At 31.4% G+C, this 19820-nt stretch overlaps 1 protein-coding gene across 1 annotated transcript in view; it reads left to right on the top strand.

The window, feature by feature from the left end:
* Positions 1-560: 560 nt before the first annotated feature.
* The window catches only part of LOC129942470 (protein embryonic gonad), a 91682-nt gene continuing 72422 nt past the window's right edge, over positions 561-19820 (top strand). The window contains exon 1 of the mRNA XM_056051439.1: positions 561-1493. The gene's annotated coding sequence lies outside the window, so the exon portion shown is untranslated. The remainder of the gene's footprint in view (positions 1494-19820) is intronic.

Raw genomic sequence — 19820 nt, 5'->3', positions numbered from 1 at the left:
AAAACAAAAAAAAAAAAAAAAACAAAAATCTCGACCATATCAGATAAAATCTTCTCTTAACATCGTAACAGCAGCCAAAGCGACGAAACTTACCATTTATGCAGAAGCGCCGGCAATCATGTCTCTGCTGACTGACATAACCGGTGTGCCATCAGCCGCACTTCTGCTTTCTGCAACAGAAGCAACAACATTCGAAAAAACATCTCTCCAACAACAGATCATACCAAAAACTACACCAACAACTCTCAAGGCAAGACTCGCTAAAACCCGGGCATCAGACAACAGCACCACGCTTCGCGCTTGCATCATGCGATCATACAAAAGATATAAAACACTGCTGCTGCCTCTGTAGCAGTTTCTACTGCTGCTGCCTCTGTTGTCGTTTTACCTTGCTGCTGCTGCTGCCGCTCCACCATCCACCAAAGCAGATACACGGCCGCAATCTGTATCTTAAAGTCGTCTCTGCTGTGTGGAGTATCTGTATCTGAAACATTTATTTTCCTATGAATGTTTTTTACACGGTTCGCGCGCCAGCGAGATGATCAATTTTTACCTAAGGATGGGTTCTTCAGTCGTCGATTGACTCTTCACTGTTAAACATCGGTGGTAACATAGATACATGCAATTTTTGTCTGTTTGTTTGTTTTGATTCTGCGCTCTAACTGTAATTGGCGTATTGTTATAGCTCGGAAAATATTGTTATGACCATCGGTTTAAAAAAAAAAATTGTATTTATGCGGAACTTATGATAGGCGGGATGATCGTGTCTCGAAGGGGGTACAACGCAAGGATTATTAAATAATAAAAATACGAAGAAAAAAGAGAAATAAAGATCGTTTGGATTTTACGGTTTTTGGCTAATACAGTGAATTGACGGTGTGTTCCGTATATAACGAGTTGTTGCTTGACAAAGGTCAGTAGCATATTCATGGCTGTCTTAAAGTGCAGCCAGTGCAGCATCTGACACATGTTGACTTGAGATGAGATCGGGATTAAAGAGATTTGATCTCGTGTAGCATAACAACAACAAAACGAAACATAAAAAAGAGGTGCAGCTTTTTGTATTTCTTATCACGGTTATAAAGAATTGATGGTGGCAACACAATACAACACAACACAAACAACAACAAAATATAAATAAAAATAAAAGTGAATGGTTCTAAAAATGATCTGGCATTGATGTGCCGCATTAAGACATTTTGTGGTCGGTGGCGAACAAAATAATAATAATTTGTGTGTTTTGTAAAAAAAATAAAAATTTAAATTAATAAACAACTCAAAATAATTATTTAAATTAATCATATTTTACGTTGGCTCATCTTTTGTGTGATACTTACATGACTCGAGGTGGTTCATTGGTGATTGCTACGTTCAATTTATTCATCAATATTTAAATATCACAAAACAAAAGAAGAGGAACACACACACACACAGCAAAAACAACACAAGAACAAACTATTATCATCATAGTTGACATTTAATCTGAGAATAAGGTAAGTTTTGTTTATGCTACTCATCGATATGCCGACGGTTAATGGCGTTTATTTTTTGTGTCATTTCATGCCTTGAAGTTATCACAAATCATACAGTGATTATGATAATCCTATTAATATTTTTGTTTATTATTTTTGTTATCCGATTGTGAAGACTTTGATTTAGAGCTCGTGTAAGTGAATCATAGAATTGATTAAGGAATTATTAAAAAGTTGATCTTTAAATTTATTTGACAGATATGGAATTACTGTTTACAAGTTTACCAACAATAAATTAAAGTTGATTGAGTCAGAACTCTTGTCGTAGAACTGCATTCTGATTTTATTCCTATGCTAATTTAACCGTTGCATCAACAGGAAATTACTGTCAGCTAAGTTTGTCAGGTGCTATGATGTGATGACCTTTCTAAATGTCAGGAAGATTTTAATAATATTTTAACTTGGAATAGAGACTTGTTGGACATGTAATAAATACGTAATTATAATGTTTTTTTTCCAGGAGCTCAATTATGTTCTTATGCTTAAATATGAACCTCAAGACAAAGTTGAATGTATTTTGATCTCGCATAATAAATGTGATAATCTGAAAGTAGGTAATATTTATAAAGAACTATGGACACCTGTTGAACAAAGCTAAGATTGTGCTGAATTGAACGTCGATATGAAGCTACTAAAATTCTAGAAGAATGTTTGACGATATTTAGATAAAACAAAAATTGAATTCAAAGTAGTAATATTTTCGAAACTTGCTTAGAGCATTTTTTATAAAAGTAAGCAATATTTACTCAGCTAATTTTTTACTAATATAGAATAGAATATTGTTGAAAAGTTCAACCTAAACATATTTGTATATTGAAAAATGACACACTTACATTCCCTGACTCATTAATTCTTAAGAAAACTGGTGTCGGCTTTGGTTTAAAATCCATTTCCATTTGTATAGCATTTTAATAGAATTAATGATAAAAGAGTGAATATAAAACGTTCCTAATTGCTTCATTATGAACCATTTTTTATTCTGTTTCATTTTTCAAGTACTTGTGATTATAGATTCTTTAAATGTTATTGTTATTGAATAACCAAATTAATAGCACTAAGAGCTTTTTAAAAAAACTATTTAAACTTATTTGCAATATATTAAAGTTTGTTCTCTAAATTTGTATGACTCTGAAAAACTCGGACATTTTCCAAAGTGGTGAAAATTCACTATTTCTTTGATATACAATTATTGAAAAGTTAATTATTGTTTAGTTTAACCAAATCCTTAGTTATTTTTACGTTAAATATATAATAAATAAATTTTTAGGAAATTTAGTAGTATTTTACGACTTAAGTTTCTATAAAAAGCAATGTCAATGGAATTGTTTTTGAATTTTTAAAAATTTTAAAAACAAAACAAAATTTGTCAGATATGAATAAAGATTGATTTCAACAATTTCTTCTACACTCAAGGAATTCGAGTCGAAAATATAATCTTACCAAATATTAGGAGAAGGTTTTTTATATTTTGTGAAAATATAAAACCCAAACTGTTATGCTTTTCTGTTCGTAAAATATTGGAGTAATCAAATGTTTTTTTGTTTCATAAAAATTACGTATCACATCGTACCAAACTCAAAATTTAAGCCAGGGTGGATCTACTTGACATAAAATGAGTTTTTGAGCACCTTTTAAAAATGTTTTTAAATGCTCTCTGTAGGCTGACAAATTATAAATAACATAATGTTAAATGTGTGTCTTGACCTTTTATTATCATATTTCAATGTCTTAAATGCCAGCTACATAGATATGGTCTAACTATTTATTGTGAAAGGCTTCCGACGAAACATAAAAATATTCCAACAATCTTCTAAATATGTCATATTCAAGAGCTAAAATACAATCGTTTAGAGGGTTTTTGGTGCATTTCATGCAGAAATGTCAGAAATTGTGTTGAAACGTAGTTTTTTCTAAATGTAATATATTCTGTTCTTATTGGCAAAAATGCGATGCACAAATATAAATGATAATAACCAAAAAATGATAAAGTTCGCAGCAAAATGTAATTTTTGTTCGTATTCTGATATTAAGAATTGTCTGGCTTTTTTTGACGTCTTGTTTTTGGAATCAATTTTCGGGAGAAATTGGTGCAAATTCTAAAACATTACAAACTTTCCGTAAACCTTTTGGAATTACCCCTTAAAAATGTTCTTTAAAGAAGGCTAACATAATTTAAATAATAAAATGTGCATCTGAACCTTAAATGTACACATTTCAAGGGCTAAAGTCCGCTATTGTCCAGCAAGGTCTAAATATTTAATTTAGTAGACTCTCTTCAAATGAAAGCATTCCAAGATTTTAACAGTTTTCAAAACAAGCCATATTTAAGAGAGTTTTTGTAATGGGAAAAAACGCTACAAAAAATTTAAAAAAACCCAGAAAATGAGAAAGAATCTTATATCAATAATTTTATGTTTTTTTTTGACGTGGTTTTTTCGGGCTCAGTTTTCGGGTGGCTATTATTACTATCGCTACGAGTCTGCTTACTCGTAGACTGGAGCTGATGCTTCATCTTCATGGAGTCAACAAAACTCTAAACTTGTAGAGAGAAAAATGTTTGGTTCCTGAATTTAAGGAAATAAGTTCATTTAAGTACATAGTTTCTCTGAATATAAAATAAAAACAATATAGGCAGTCACAAATTACACGTTTCAGAATCTCCTTTCACTTCAGCTATCAAGCGATTCAAATCTTTTATATTAATAGGTATGAAACGTGCATTGTGTTTTTCAATAAGCCATAAATTTAATAAAAGTGTCACTTTTGCTCTTTTTGGGACATTTTTATTCTTAAAATTCGCGTTTAAATCTCCATCCAAAGCAAATTGCCTTCAAAATATAGATTTCTTTAATTTTTTACTATCTTTTAAGTTTTATTCCACAAAAAAATATATTTCCCGGCTGCAATTCCTCCAAAAAAATGTTCTCAAAAATTTAAAAGCCATTAAAAAAAAAATAATATTTTCAATCATCAAAAATCATCATCAATTTGAAAATTTGACCATCGACAAGAGCTTGCATTGAAAGACAAGATTATTGAAATCTGATAAGTTCTTGAGAATATTTGAAAACAAAATAACGGCTTTATGAGGGGTACCCTCTGGAGAAATACCAAAATATGTTTTTTTTGTAATTTCTGAAAAAATTCGAATTTTCGAATTAACACAAAAAAAATTGTATGGGGCTGCTCTTATTTTTAGTATTAACACATGAAAAAATATGCCTTATGTAAATGGGCTTAGTTTCAATCAGCACAGTGGTTTATGCTTTACAGACAGACCGACAGATGGACAGATCTAACATCTTGATGTCATGTATGATTCGAAATTTTTTACAAATACAATACTTGATATATAAAGGGTGATTTTTTTGAGGTTAGGATTTTCATGCATTAGTATTTGACAGATCACGCGGGATTTCAGACAAAGTGTCAAAGAGAAAGATGCTCAGTATGCTTTGACATTTCATCATGAATAGACTTACTAACGAGCAACGCTTGCAAATCATTGAATTTTATTACCAAAAAGTTGGCAGAACATCCGCTTTTTATCGACAAATTTTGTTCAGCGATGAGGCTCATTTCTGGTTGAATGGCTACGTAAATAAGCAAAATTGCCGCATTTGGAGTGAAGAGCAACCAGAAGCCGTTCAAGAACTGCCCATGCATCACGAAAAATGCACTGTTTGGTGTGGTTTGTACTCTGGTGGAATCATTGGACCGTATTTTTTCAAAGATGCTGTTGGACGCAAAGTTACGGTGAATGGCGATCGCTATCGTTCAATGCTAACAAACTTTTTGTTGCCAAAAATGGAAGAACTGAACTTGGTTGACATGTGGTTTCAACAAGATGGCTACGTGCCACACAGCTCGCGATTCTATGGCCATTTTGAGGGAAAACTTCGGAGAACAATTCATCTCAAAGAATGGACCGGTATGTTGGCCACCAAGATCATGCGATTTGACGCCTTTAGACTATTTTTTGTGGGGCTACGTCAAGTCTAAAGTCTACACAAATAAGCCAGCAACTATTCCAGCTTTGAAAGACAACATTTTCGAAGAAATTCGGGCTATTCCGGCCGAAATGCTCGAAAAAGTTACCCAAAAGTGGACTTTCCGAATGGACCACCTAAGACGCAGCCGCCGTCAGCATTTAAATGAAATTATTTTCAAAAAATAAATGTCATGGACCAATCTAACGTTTCAAATAAAGAATCGATGAGATTTTGCAAATTTTATGCGTTTTTTTTTTTAAAAAGTTCTCAAGCTCTTAAAAAATCACCGTTTACATAGTTTCTATGTGTCACAAGTCAAAATCACTTCAATGTTCACTATTTATGTGCATAAAGAATATAAGATGGAATTGAAGGATAGTTTCAGGTATTTAAAGGGAACCTAATATAAAATTGAAGATCTCTTATTCAAGGTTTCTGCTTAAAAACTTGGATCTTTGCTCTTTTTCTGAGAAACAATATGATTAGTTCTGAATTGAAGGGAAATCCTACAAAAATACAAACAAATTATCTCCCAGGAGGGAATCATGACTTCTACGACACCCCCTCTGGATCAGAAATTGTGTCTTTAGTTAAATGTAGTACTTTTAGCAATAAAGTTTAATTTAAAGCAGTTAAATACAAATGAAATGTTCATATATATTAATAAATAAGAGCGGTCACATCAATTAAATCAGTACGATAAATTTTGGAATCAAGGCAATTAAAAGCAAAAACAATTTCAATTTGTTTAATAGCACTGATTCTTATTTTAACAAATTTCTTTTACGAAACAATTAAGTAATTACTCAATATATGAGTACGTAGATGGTTTCGAGCGCAAATGCTTTTTATTTCAAAATACCATAAAATAAGAAAATATGACATATATATTTTTAAATATATTTATAAAAATTATCTTTAAAAAAGTCCAAAATTGTTTCAATATTCAAGTTAAGTGGTAAATATTAAAGAAATGCTGCATTACAAATTGAGTGAAAAGGATATTCAAGGAAATAATGTTTTGAATAAAATAAAAAAAAATAAAATAAAATAAACGTATTCCTAAAACTTAATCGTGAGAACTATGAATGTTCCCGTTTTCTACTACTTCTACTCTTTTCTATTCTATTATGTCTATGAAGCAAATATAAGAACTCCATTGATCTAGCTTCTTAAACTCCCTTAATAAAACTTTTGGATCTGCGTCGTTTTTATATCCTGAATCTTCAGTATTTTACGAGTATGTACTACTTTTGTTACAGATCAAGGAATTCAATTTTTCAAATTAGGATGATTTTATATGTTCTATTTTTTTAAATAGTTTAAACATTTTTGAAAAATATGTACATATTTAAATTCATCATCATCATAATATAATCATCAATCACAGCTCATCATCATCTCAAATCCTTGTGCACTCGCACGTTTAAAGTTCTACATTATAAATTTGTTTGATCTATCAAATCGCACCTATTCACTATTACTTTTACTATATTATTATATAGAAATAAGGACATAAAAGTCTTTGAGTACTAGTCTCCAAATACGTGCACGTTTTTCATATGTCTACTGTACATCGTGTATCATCAAAAAGAAAACCCTTAAAAGAGTTGAATTAATTTCATTGTCAAACACTTAATTCGAGCGTGTCCTTGTAAAATTTATGAGTATTCCCTTAACAAAAACGGTGTTGAGATCATTAATTTAAATGTCATAGCGAACTACAAGGACAAAATATCCTCTTTCCAATTGAACGAGTTAAAGGGTGAAATCCAGTTCATCATCATTGCCATCAGATGTTAGCTACTCAAATCGTTGTTGCTTCTGGGGTAAATTGTGTATGCAACATCCTTAAGTCGATTATAATAAACTTCTTGTTGACATTTATTATTATTTTTGTTCGTCGGTATGTCTATGAAGGTAGGTTTGGTACACATTGCGATAGGATTTGAAGTCTTTTCAATGATGTCCACATGTCCATCGATTGGTCCACCTGGTTTGCTTATTATGGTGTTGTAAATCGTTTTGTTTGTTATCGTGAATAATTACCATAATTCCATTCAGATCAATCGATTATATTGAATATCGGTTTTCTATAAATGTACAATTTTAGGTCATATGCAAAACACAGGTCATTGATAAATAGTAACCACGTTTTGTGCGGTCATTAAAAATAAAAGAACTATAAAAACGGGTGTGTTCCACTGAAATTGACAAACAGATAAAAATTACACCAACATCCATATAAATTAAAGGTATCGTATACCTTACCACCACCAAAAACGGTGGGCGTGTGAATAATTTGTTATGGGCCTAAAAAATAAAGTTTTAGTACGATATCTAATCTTTTTTTTTGCTTTTCGCCTTTGTTAAAAGTTTAAACTTACCAAAATTCTTTCATTCCTAACCATTTGACTAATCTTTACTCATTTATTAACTGGTAAATGATTAAACGATCGACATTTTATGGTTTGAAAATTTTCGAAATACCAGCTTAAATAGCTTACTACATAGTTGGCTATATACAAATTTTTATTACAAAATGCTAGAAGGCTGAATTTGAATTTGAAGTCAATAAAATAAATGTGCGTGCTTTATCGATGTTCGTTGTTCCGATAACAAAAAAAAAATAATAATAATAGAATGTTGGTGGTTTTATTAATAAACATAAACCACCGTATTGGTAATGGATTAATGTTTTTATTTAAATTTTAAATTTGGACTGAAATTATTAAGACCAAAAGAGGAAATTTGAAATGGTAAAATTTAACAAATTGCCAACCTAGATTTTGGCTGTTCCATAGGTTTGTAGCAGCAGTTATACTAAGTGAATCTCCGTTTTTCACTTCTAGAGACATTGTTTAATTAGTTAACGGAAAATAAATGTTAAGTTAATTTTATTCAAATATTTGTCTTGCTCTTGGGTCATATTTTGATTTTCTATCCATAATCTGTACAGCAATTGGTCACCCTCTTGAGGTAATCCCTTCCTAAAAGCATTAAGCCAGATGATTTGTAAGGTGTTGATTTCTTAATGGTGTTTCAAAAAAGAATACAAGTGTCCCCCATTTCCGTGATCAATTATCAAACTACCATCTCTTGACTAGGTTCTTACATGAAGTCTTTAATAAAATAGAATAATTTATGATTGATCTAAATTAATTATAAATAGGTATTATTAAAAGATCCGGCTTAAGAAGCTTTGACCTTTTATCATGTATACAATTAAATATGGAAAACAAAATGTTTAATACGAATAACAAATCACAAATCGTAAAGAAAACCTGATATACACATAGAAAAAGAATAGCTGCTGCAATCAGTCCTATACAAATATGTTTACAATATTATTACCTACTTTGTTAAATACCATTTATGCTCTTGAATTTAATTAACATAGAGAGCTTTAGGTAACGCTTACTAATTATACACTCTATCCGAGACCTTTTTTTTGTGTTTTTAATATAAATAGCATCTTTAACTGTCTAGTTAGTTGTTAATCTAATAAAAAAAAGTGATTTTAATAAATTAACTACTCAATTAATCACACCGAATGACATCATATAAAAATATCACCTTTATAGATAATGGACTAGTTTTGAAGAAAAGAAACAACAACAACAAAATTAAAATTAAAATTTCCGCCGCACATTCAAACAACTATTTTTTTAAATTTATGGATTTACTTTATAATTTTTAACAAGTTAAAATCGACCAAATTTGGAAATTAGATCAGAGCAAGTTAAAACAGATATCTTCGGTCGAGGTAAAGCGCCAACTGTAGGCGGTTATTTTATGTGTGACATTATAATTTTTGTTGCTTTATGATTTTAAATTTGAATAAAAGCGGTATTTTGAGGAAATTTTAAAAATACGTCTTTCAAGTTATTTTTGTTCGTTGTTGTTGTCTGTTTAAATTATATAGTGGAACTAATGAATTAGTTGAAATTAAAAATTTTTAGCATATCGGTATTTTTAGATGATGACCTCACATATTTCAATACAATAGTTTGCAGTTCGTTCATTAAGTTTAATCATACGAAAAATATTAAATTATCAAATCACATAAATCATGTTGTCCGATATTAATAAAGAAGTACACTGTCCAGCATTTTTAAAGAATTTGTTTTTTTTTTTTTTTTTATTGTTGAAGCAAAAGCAACTAAGCTTTTCATAATATGGAAACTAATACTGAATTGCAGTTTTTCATAAAGGTTTTAAACAAAAATCACTTAATTCTTATACTTCCTGTAGTGCCTATGCCATTCGTGTAAGATTTTATTTGATTGAATTTAGATAGTTTTAATTTGTATCTTATTAAAAATATCGTTTTGTTATCATTGGTTATCATATTTTCTAATGTTTTTCAATTTCTGCGAGTTTTGGACCGAAAATTCCTAATATATTTTCAAAATAAAAACAAATTTTTTACGGACATAGACTTTTTAGGATCATTTTATATGATGCCGCATGACTAGTCTACTAATGAACTGGTTTCCTCTTTAATGTTATGCAAAACGTCAATTTTAAAATAAAATTGACAAAAATAACTTGTTCAACATTTAAAAATAGTTTTTTTTTTATTATTTTATAAAGTGATATTTCATATTAGAGTAATACTTTTGCCTTTTACACAGATGGCTCAAAGACCAAAGAAGGGGTTGGTGGTGGTGTGTACTCTGAACAACTGAAATTAAGTCTCTCATTCCGCCTCCTCAATCATTGTAGAGTGTTCCAGGCGGAACTTTTGGCGATTAAGGAAGTCTTGTCTTGGCTCAAAGAAAACGTGATATCAACATCTGATATCCGTATTTTCTCCGACAAACTCTATAACAGTCTATAACTGTCGATCATCTCTAATGGAGATGGCGCAACAGTTTAATATTCACCTTTGCTGGGTGCCGGGCCATAGAGACATTCCAGGTAACTGTAAGGCAGATGAACTCGCCAGGAACGGTACAGTACAACCCATCCTACCACGTTTGGCAAGTACTGGCATACCAATCGCTACTTGTAAACTGCTACTAATGTAAGACGCTGCGAGGAGGGCAGTCACCAGGTGGGCCAACATCACCACGTGTAAAGCCACAAAAAACATCTGGCCAACACTGGATTTGAAACGTTCAAGATGCTTGCTCTCTCTAAGCAGATCGCATATAAGCTCGATAATAGGTGTCATAACCGGACACTGTCTAATAGGAAAGCACGCCATGAGACTAGGCGTATTCTCAAATGACTTTTGCAGAAGCTGTATGGACGAGGAAGAGGAAGAAACGGTTCTTCATCTTCTCTGCACATGCCCTGCTCTAGCCCGAAAACGCAAGACTTACCTAGGAGAATTCTTCTTTAACGATCTAAATCATATCGGGATAATCAGCCTCTCACGTTTCGTAAGGGACTCTAACTGGTTCCATTGAGCTTAGAAGGAAGCCTCAAGATTCATGTGGTATCACAATGGGCCATTAAACTGGCCTAAGTGTGTCCGTTCCATCTTGGACAGCCACTATAACCTAACCTAATACTTTTGCCTAAAAAAATGTATATTTGTTCAATTCGAACTGCAATCGACGCACGCTAGGGTCATCACTAATAAACATGTCCAAAGGCTCCCAAAATCACACATTTAAGGAGAGAGAATAAGAGAAGATGCAAGTATGGTCATAATTTAGAATTAAAAAAAAATGTTGTGGACTTTAATTGAGTTTTTTTTTAACAGAATGAATTCGATAAAATATGCCTATTACTACTTATTATTTTTAGTCAAGAGGCTATGCCAGTTTAAAGGCATGACAATATAAAATTACAATTATGATAGTTAAACTGAAAATTCTCGACTTTTTCTATCCTTAAATATTTTGTTCTTAGTACTTCGAATACGATATTTGTCTGGGAGACTTCGGTATGAATAAAAAGTTGTGGAGGGTCATTCCGTAAAACGATTATCTTCACACAATAGCGTTTTGACGATAGTCTCGCTTCACGTAAGACGATAATCGTCAAAGTGATATTGTAAAAACGATAGCGTTTGCACGGTAGCCAAATATGTAGGTATCGTCTGTCATTGATTTTCAAATAGTGAATTGAAATTGAAATGTTTCGGTGTAATTGAGTTTTGTTATAAAGTGAAAATGAAAATTAAAAAAAATAATACGCTTAAGAAAACAATTAAGAGATAACTCAGACCCTCTATCTCTTCCAACCTATATGTAAGCATTTTTGTTTTTTCTTTCTCACTTGTTGTAAAAAAAATTAAATGATTATAGTTTTGTTGAAAGTTTTTCAAAAGAGGGCTTCATAAAGATATTGGAATCAATAAATTTGCAAGACGGTTTTCTGTAACTATTAAAGCTTTTGGTAACGGAGGGTAGTTTCGGTAACAAGAAACAATTTTGATGCCAAGTTATGGCCCCTGTGGATAAAATGGAATCTTGTCATCTTTACCTTAAACATAAATGACCCCATTTACTCATTGGTCAAGGAAGGATGTTCATCCATAAATGTTATACCCGCTTGCAGATGAATTTGTGTTACTGACCTATGTATGTATATACAAAATTATAAATATAATTACAATAATAAAAGACATAAGTAACTTCAAATTATAATAACTTCGTCGGCGGCAAAAAATAAAAACAGTAACAATAACAATAACAATAACAATAAACACCACAAAATAGTTGTTTAGTTTGGTAAAAAGCAATTTGTTGCAAATTTTCACAATTTCCCATAGACAAAACCAAGCTTAATAACATTTTCAAGTAGTTATCGAACAACCATTATCTTTTGTTAAGTTCATTTTGACATTTAAATTATCTTATACTGAAAACGATAGTGACAAATTTTCGTGAAGCTAATTATTGACGATATCGTTAACGATAATCGTTTTGACGATTATCGTTTTGAAAATTACGGAATGACTCCCCTGATTGAGAAAATAAAATGGTTAAAGTTTTTGTTTAGTTCTAGATTTTGGTTTTTCGATACGAAACGTTATAAGCGATTAAAACATAATGGTTGTTGTTTATTGTTAATTTAATAAAGTATCTATTTCAACAGCTGCTATGACTCAGGAAAATTGATCTAATTTTGCATTTTCATTAAAACAATGTATGACATTGAGACAAAATTCAAAACTTAAATTCGTTATTAGTATTTCAATATTTAATTTTTTATATTAAATTCTAGATCTTTAAAATTTATTTTTTAAAAATAATGTAAGATGAAAGAAATTATAAGTTAAAAAATAATTGTTCAATATTTGATGGGATATTCGAAACAAGCAATGCGTGAAAACTGATACATTTTGACCTTTTACTACTGTTTTAAGAATGCATTACATTTTAAATCATAAAAAAGAATAAATTTGATGTATTTAAATAATTGTAAACTGAAAACCATTACATTTTGTATTCCTTACTTAAATGTTGTTTTTGTTTATCCATTTGGTATCGAGAGTTTATTTTCTATTGAATTTAATAAAAATAACTAAATTTTCAATTCATTAAACGAATTTACTTTCAAACAAATATTAGAATTCTATTTTATAACCAAATAACAAAAAAGAGGCTGCGATGCGACCCACTCTGATAACTTCCCATCCTTGCTGTCGATCTGTCTTGCTATAAAGTTTGAAGCTTTTCGTGTTGGCCTAAAAAAAGTTGTCGATTGAATTATTCTTAAAAAATTTAAAATTACCAACAATATTTTTCATATAAAGAAATAGTTTAGTTTGAAAATCTAGTTTTGTTAAATAGATTTTTAGTCGAAAACATTTTTTTTTTCAATTTTAGTAGCATTTCTTCCTAGTTTTTGTTTCTTATATAAACAAATACAAATTGAATGAATGAGAATAATAACTATTTTTTGTAGAGTTTAACTTTTTATGGAAAATTGATTGTTGGATTTTTGTTTTAAATTTACTGAGTGCGAAAAACAATATTCTCTGTGAGATAAAATTAGTTCGAAGATAACGTTTTTAAATTTTGAAAAGATATTTGAATCGAACACAAATTTTTACCAAGTTTTAGTATTGCCTATTTTTTTTTTTAAGAAAACTGTTTATTCGATTTTTCGCAAGGTTTTGCCAAACAATGTTTTTAAAAAGATGAAGTTATAGTTTAAGCCAATATCTCATATTTTTGAAAAGATATTTAAGGTGCAATAAATTTTTACCAAGTTTTGTTAATTTTGTTAAGGTTTTTAATTTTTTGTAAGAAAACTGTATGTTCGATTTTTCTCAAAATTTCACTGAAAACAATATTAAAAAAAAAAATTAGTTTAAGGCCAATATCTAAAATATTTGAGTTGAAAACCAATTTCTACTAGGTTACGTTAGGTTAGGTTAAAGTTGGGAACAACACACACTTAGTCCAGTTTAATGGACCATTGTGATAATACATGAATCTTGAGGCTTCCTGCTAAGCTCAATGGAACCAGTTTGAGTCTCTTACGAAACGTGAGAGACTGATTATGTTGATGTGATTTAGATCGTTTAGATCGTTAAAGAAGTAAATCTTAGAACAGGGCATGTACAGAGAAGATGGAGAATTGTTTCCTCCTCTTCCTCGTCCAAACAGCTTCTGCAAAAGTCATTTGAGAATTCGCCTAGTCTCGTGGCATGCTTTCCTATTATTGAGCTTATATACGATCTGCTTAGAGAGCAAGCAACTTGAACGTTTTAAGTCCATTGTTGGCCAGATGTTTTTTGTGACTTGACACGTGGTGATGTTTTTCCACCTAGTGCCTGCTCTCCTCACAGCGTCTTGCATTAGCAGCAGTTTACAAGTAGCGATTGGTATGCCAATATTTACCAGACATGGTAGGATGGGCTACACTGTACCGTTCCTAGCGAGTTCATCTGCCTTACAGTTACCTGGAATGTCTCTATGGCCCGGCACCTAGCAAAGTTGAATATTAAACTGTTGTGCCAGTCCACTTTCGAGATGATCGACAGTTATGGACTGTTATAGAGTTTGTAGAGACAGAGTCCATTGATTTGATAGCAGACTTACTGTCTGAGAAAATACGGATATCAATTGTTAGTTGTTGATATCACGTTTTCTTTAAGTCAGGACAAGACTTCTTTTATCGCCAAACGTTCCGCTACAATAATTGGGAAGGCGAAATGAGATACTTAATTTCATTCGTTCAGAGTTCACACCACCACCAACCCCTTCTTTGGTTTTTGAGCCATCTGTGTAAAAATGGATCGACCCATCTTCTAGGAATGTACTTTCCTCCCTTGATCTTGGAGGTAAAGAAATCTGGAAATTTCTGTCAAATTGCAGTTGGAGGATGGTGTAGTCTGTATGATTTGCAATTGATTCTAAATACCTTAGAATTACGGAGCTTTAAGGCGAATAGCAGAGCTTGCAGCTAATTGTTTGCTAAAAATGTCAAGAGGTGTTAGATAGATCAAGGTGTCCAGTACCACAGATGGGGTGGTGTGAAGCAATCTGCTTTTACATTGTTAAGCTGAACGTTGGACTTAATTTAATTTTTAATTTTTACTAACTTATGTTAATTTTTTATTTTTTGCAAAAAAAATCGCAAATTTTTCAAATTGAAAATATTTTTTTTCAATTTCTTCCTTGAATTGTAATTTCTTCTCTAGATCTATTTTTCACACGCATCTTTAATTTGTTAAATAACAAGAAACAAGAAAACACAAATACCTGAACTTGAAAAAGACTAAACCATATGAGATTTTTGTTTTCAACTTTGTATCTGAACAAAAGATTTGACCCTTTGCATAAATAAGTTGGAAATAAACAACCGCACCATCATCCGAAACATACAAAAAAAAAACGGTTTAAATTATTTTCAACAAAAATTTTAAATCAGACACGAGGATAAGCAACCCAGAAGTCATCCGTCGACATAATTCTCGTGACATCATTACAAATACAGCACAATTCTTTCAGTAAGCCACCACCGCATCATCATCATCAGCATCATTGTCTATAGCCTCAGTTCAGACTATAAGCCTTCATCGGATATAATATTCCTTCAAAAACCCCTCTCCCACCACCTGCACTGCTATACCCTTTGTCTTTAACTTTATCTGCATTCACCTGAGTCTCCTCGATGAACCTGAACCTGAACCCATATACCAAGCTGCTGCTGCTGCTTTTGCTGCCTTCAGATCTCATTGGAACAACACATTGGAACATCAAAATAAACTGAATCCGTTTTCTTTGCATGAGAAGAATCAGCAATTTGCAACTGAACTGGATCGTTTTGGATTCGTTTTGGGACTGGAATTGGGATTGGGATCCTGCATCAATTTAAAATGCTTTGTCATGTCCTTCTCATGTCGATTGGTTGTTATTATTGCTCCTGTATTTTGCATTAACATGACTTCTGTTTCAATTGTTTTTGAGAAATTTTTATGAGTACCTAGATACTTATTTGGTTGATGATGATGATGATGGCGAATGTCGGTGCGGCGGCCGGCGCTGCTCGGCTCATCTCGGTTGTTGGTTTGGTTTAGTTCAGGTTATATAAAGAGACTTCAGGTAATTGAAGAAGAGTGGGTTGTTGGGAAAGGTTTCTTCTTTTTCTTTTCTTCTGCCGCTTCACCGTCGATATGCCACGACGAAGACGCCAGCCGTTCATCGATGGATTGTTGATATTACGTTATGTAGGATGCACTGCACTGCGCTGGTTGCTCTTGACTTGGCCTTTAATGTTTCAAGTAGAAAAGCAATACGCCATCCAGACCGTCAGCTAGAGAGAGAGAAAAAGACAGAAGGAGAACAAAAACAACCTCAAGACAGTGGCAAGATCAAAAGACATCGCTTTACATCTCCGTATATGGGTTTGAAAGTCACGAACAATAGTGCACCCACAAATTACGGTGCAGCAAAAAAAAGAAGATGCTGCAAACTTCGTTTATTGGCGAGAGGTATTTTCGACTTACCCAAGTCTAATGTTTTCATAATATTTTGCATTTAGGTTGCTGCTGTTATATTTTTAAATTTGTTTCTTCTTCTCTCTTGATGATCCCACAAATTATTACGACCAAAAGATAAGCACTATAAGGTATAAAAACGATTTCAAGACTTGGCCCGATTACCTTGAATATTCCTATACTCTGGATGTCTGTGCTGTTCATGGTGTATTAAGTCATTAAAAAAGTGCCCAAACTAGGGTGAAACGTTTTACCTCTTTTTGTTTTTGTTTGTATGATTCGTTTGGTTTTTGTTTAATTTGTTCTTGTGTTTGAAGCCCTCTGATGGTTTGTATCAATTAGCCATGTTCAATGTTTTTGTTGTTGTCGTTTTTTTAATCTGATATAAAAGATGTTTCATTATTCAATCTAACGACCACCTACAGCACAAAGAGCTCTCCCAGAAATCAATCATCATCAAAGTGCTTAAATATGTATTTCGTTTGAACATAGACAAAATTGGTTTTGTTTTCTTTTTTTTCCAACGTTTTACTTTAATTTTCTAATAGCTTGGCTTCTCAAACTCACATCAGTTAAGACGAAACAAATTGGTACTGAGATTGAAGTAAAAATATATGAATCTCTGATTGAATGTTTTCTAGGAAGAGAGATGCGAGGTATGTAATAGTTAGACCGCTATTAGATAATGAAAACTTATTTATTTGGTTAGCGCCATTAAAAGTAAAAATTAAATGTACTTCTTAAAGAAAAAAAAATTGTTTAGTAATAAAATAAATTGAGGAACACAAATTAATAACTATGTTAGCAGCTGTGAGCTTAGAACTTTTAAATACTCATTTAGAAGGAGGAAGATAATGGACAAACCAGATTATGACTTTGATCAGTCGCTAATTATACAAATTACTTCCGCTCGCATAAATGTTCGTTAATTTTTCTTAAAGATATAAAAATTCAAAGTCTGATCAGGTAATTTGTTTTAGTTGAAAAAGATGTAGGAACAAATTCGAGCAGCTGTTTTGTAAAAGTAACAAAATAAGTTTTTTGTTTAAAAAAATGAATTATTATCTTTATTGTGATCTTATCAAAAATATTTCAATGGGGTGCGGTTAGGGCACTTAAGAACACTCAACCTTGTTTGATTCTTAAACAAATATGTTGAGTGGGAACTCATAAAAGGTACAAAGAATTTTCATATGTTTTTCATTCAAGCTTATAAATATTAAGGCATATACACTGCCGGCCAATAGAATAAGTTCGCAGCTTTTACAGGGCTTTTTTATGCAGAATAGAGCATTGCAAAAAGCTTTTTTCTTTTGTATTCTGAAATCATGACTCATTATGGACAAAGAGACAAACTAAAATATGTTCTTACGGTAAATTGCAAGCACACTATGAAATGCAAATAAAAAAAGAGCATTTCCCATCGGTCAATAGAATAGATTCATCTGCTTTAAAGTTAGTTCTGGTTCAGAATTTGTAAAGATCAGTGCGTGAAGTTTTTACAAAGTGAATTTAAATTATTCTAAAATGGGTCGAGCACAATGCCTTAATTCGGAAGAAACAATTTAAAATCAAACTGTAAACAGAACAAAGTTTAAGTGCGGGTTTAATTGAAAAAAATTGAAAAATTACAAAATGTTGTGAGCTATTTTTTTAAAAATAAATAAAACTATGGGAAGAATATGAAAGGATGCCCAGATGTTAAAAGTAACGCCACCTGCTCAAAGGAGGTTGCTGGACTGGCGTCTTATTTGTGTCAGTCAGCTCCTTAAATAAGACATCTTCTGAAAAAACAGGAAGCATTTAAACGATTAAAAGAGTGATTAAGAGTTCAAACATCAAGCTTTAATTCTACAGGTGCCATATGTCACCGAAATAGGAGTAGGAGTTTGTCGTTTTCACGGATGAACAAAAATTTAATCTCGGCGGGCTGGACGGATTTAATTGGTATTGCCATGATCTACGGAAAGACAAATTATTTTCCTTGTTTCAACGGTGAAGGTGGTGTTATGGTTTGGGGTACAATATCGTATTTTGGAACTGTTGAACAGGAATTACTAAATGAATCGACTCATTACTAAATGAATTTAAAAAAATGGCTAGCTTTCAAAATAATTGTTTTTGTTTTAATTTTTCCTTCATTTTCTCTATATTTTCGCAATGAATACAGGTTTCAAATTCAACGTTATTATTGTGTTCGGTTTAACTCTTTCTTATAAATAGGTAAGTAGATATACATGCTTTGAAAATTCACCGACAAAAATATTCATGTAAAACTATTTTGAAGAAAAAATAGCTCCTCTTTATTGGAAATGGTGTGAACTATTTTATAAACCGGCAGTGTACATGCTGTTCAAAATGTAATTATTTTCAATATTGGTATTATATCACTGTATAATGCTCTGTATCTTTCTCTTTGCCAATAAAATAATGTATCTACATACAAGTATTTGTTTCATTTTGTATACAGACTTTTTAATAAATTCAAGTTTACAATTCTTTTCCGATTCCCAATTGAAGGGCATAAGTTGTTCAATATTTGAAATTTTTTTTAAAGATATTTAAAGAATAGAATTATGCAAAATACAATTTTAAGTTTGAATTTGAGTTTTTTCATCAAAATTGTTGACCCATTACTAACATTGCATAGTACGTAGTACAGAAAAATAATCAATTTTTAGTCTTAACAACAGAGAAATATTTGATTTGTATCTCTTGTTGAGTTGACATGTTTTCAACAAGAAGGTTCAATTGTGTTAACCACTGCAAAAGAACAAATATATTAATATTTATATCAATTTTGAGTTTATGAAAACATTGGACATTTTGAGTAATTATGTCATGACCAGAGATTTTGTATTTAAAATTTTCGACAGGGTCAAAAAGGACGGCCAAAAAATTGACACGTTACTTAAGTTTCGTAAATATTCCCAACCCACTTTAATTCATTAAAAGGTATGAGTAGCACTGATTTATTTTTTAATGGTAATAGGCCAAATAAATTGAAAGCATTTTTTTGTGTATTTCTGTAGTTTAAATGAGTACACAGTTAACCTTTTAAAAAGAGGACTTTAAAAATCAGAAGATAAAACAAATATCTTTTAATTTTATTTTGACGTAACCATAGGCTGAAAAATCTTTTAATTGTTTTATATCTGAACAAAATATTCTCGTATCTAACTTTTTTCAAAACTTTGTATTGAATTCAGTTATATTTTAAAGATGTAATTAAACTGCAGAATATTATTATTTTTAACTTCCCAAAGGAAGTTATTCTAATGGGATCCGATTTATCGAACTCAAAATTTTGATATTTCTTGACGTTTGAATAAAAGTTTTATTGTGAGGCGTACCTAGCTTCATACCGGAAGCTTCTTGCGTTGT

Source organism: Eupeodes corollae, chromosome 1 (genome assembly GCF_945859685.1).
Source record: "Eupeodes corollae chromosome 1, idEupCoro1.1, whole genome shotgun sequence".
NCBI lineage: Eukaryota > Metazoa > Arthropoda > Insecta > Diptera > Syrphidae > Eupeodes > Eupeodes corollae.
Note: the sequence above shows the minus strand (reverse complement) of the source record. Positions and strands in the feature narration are given on the sequence as shown.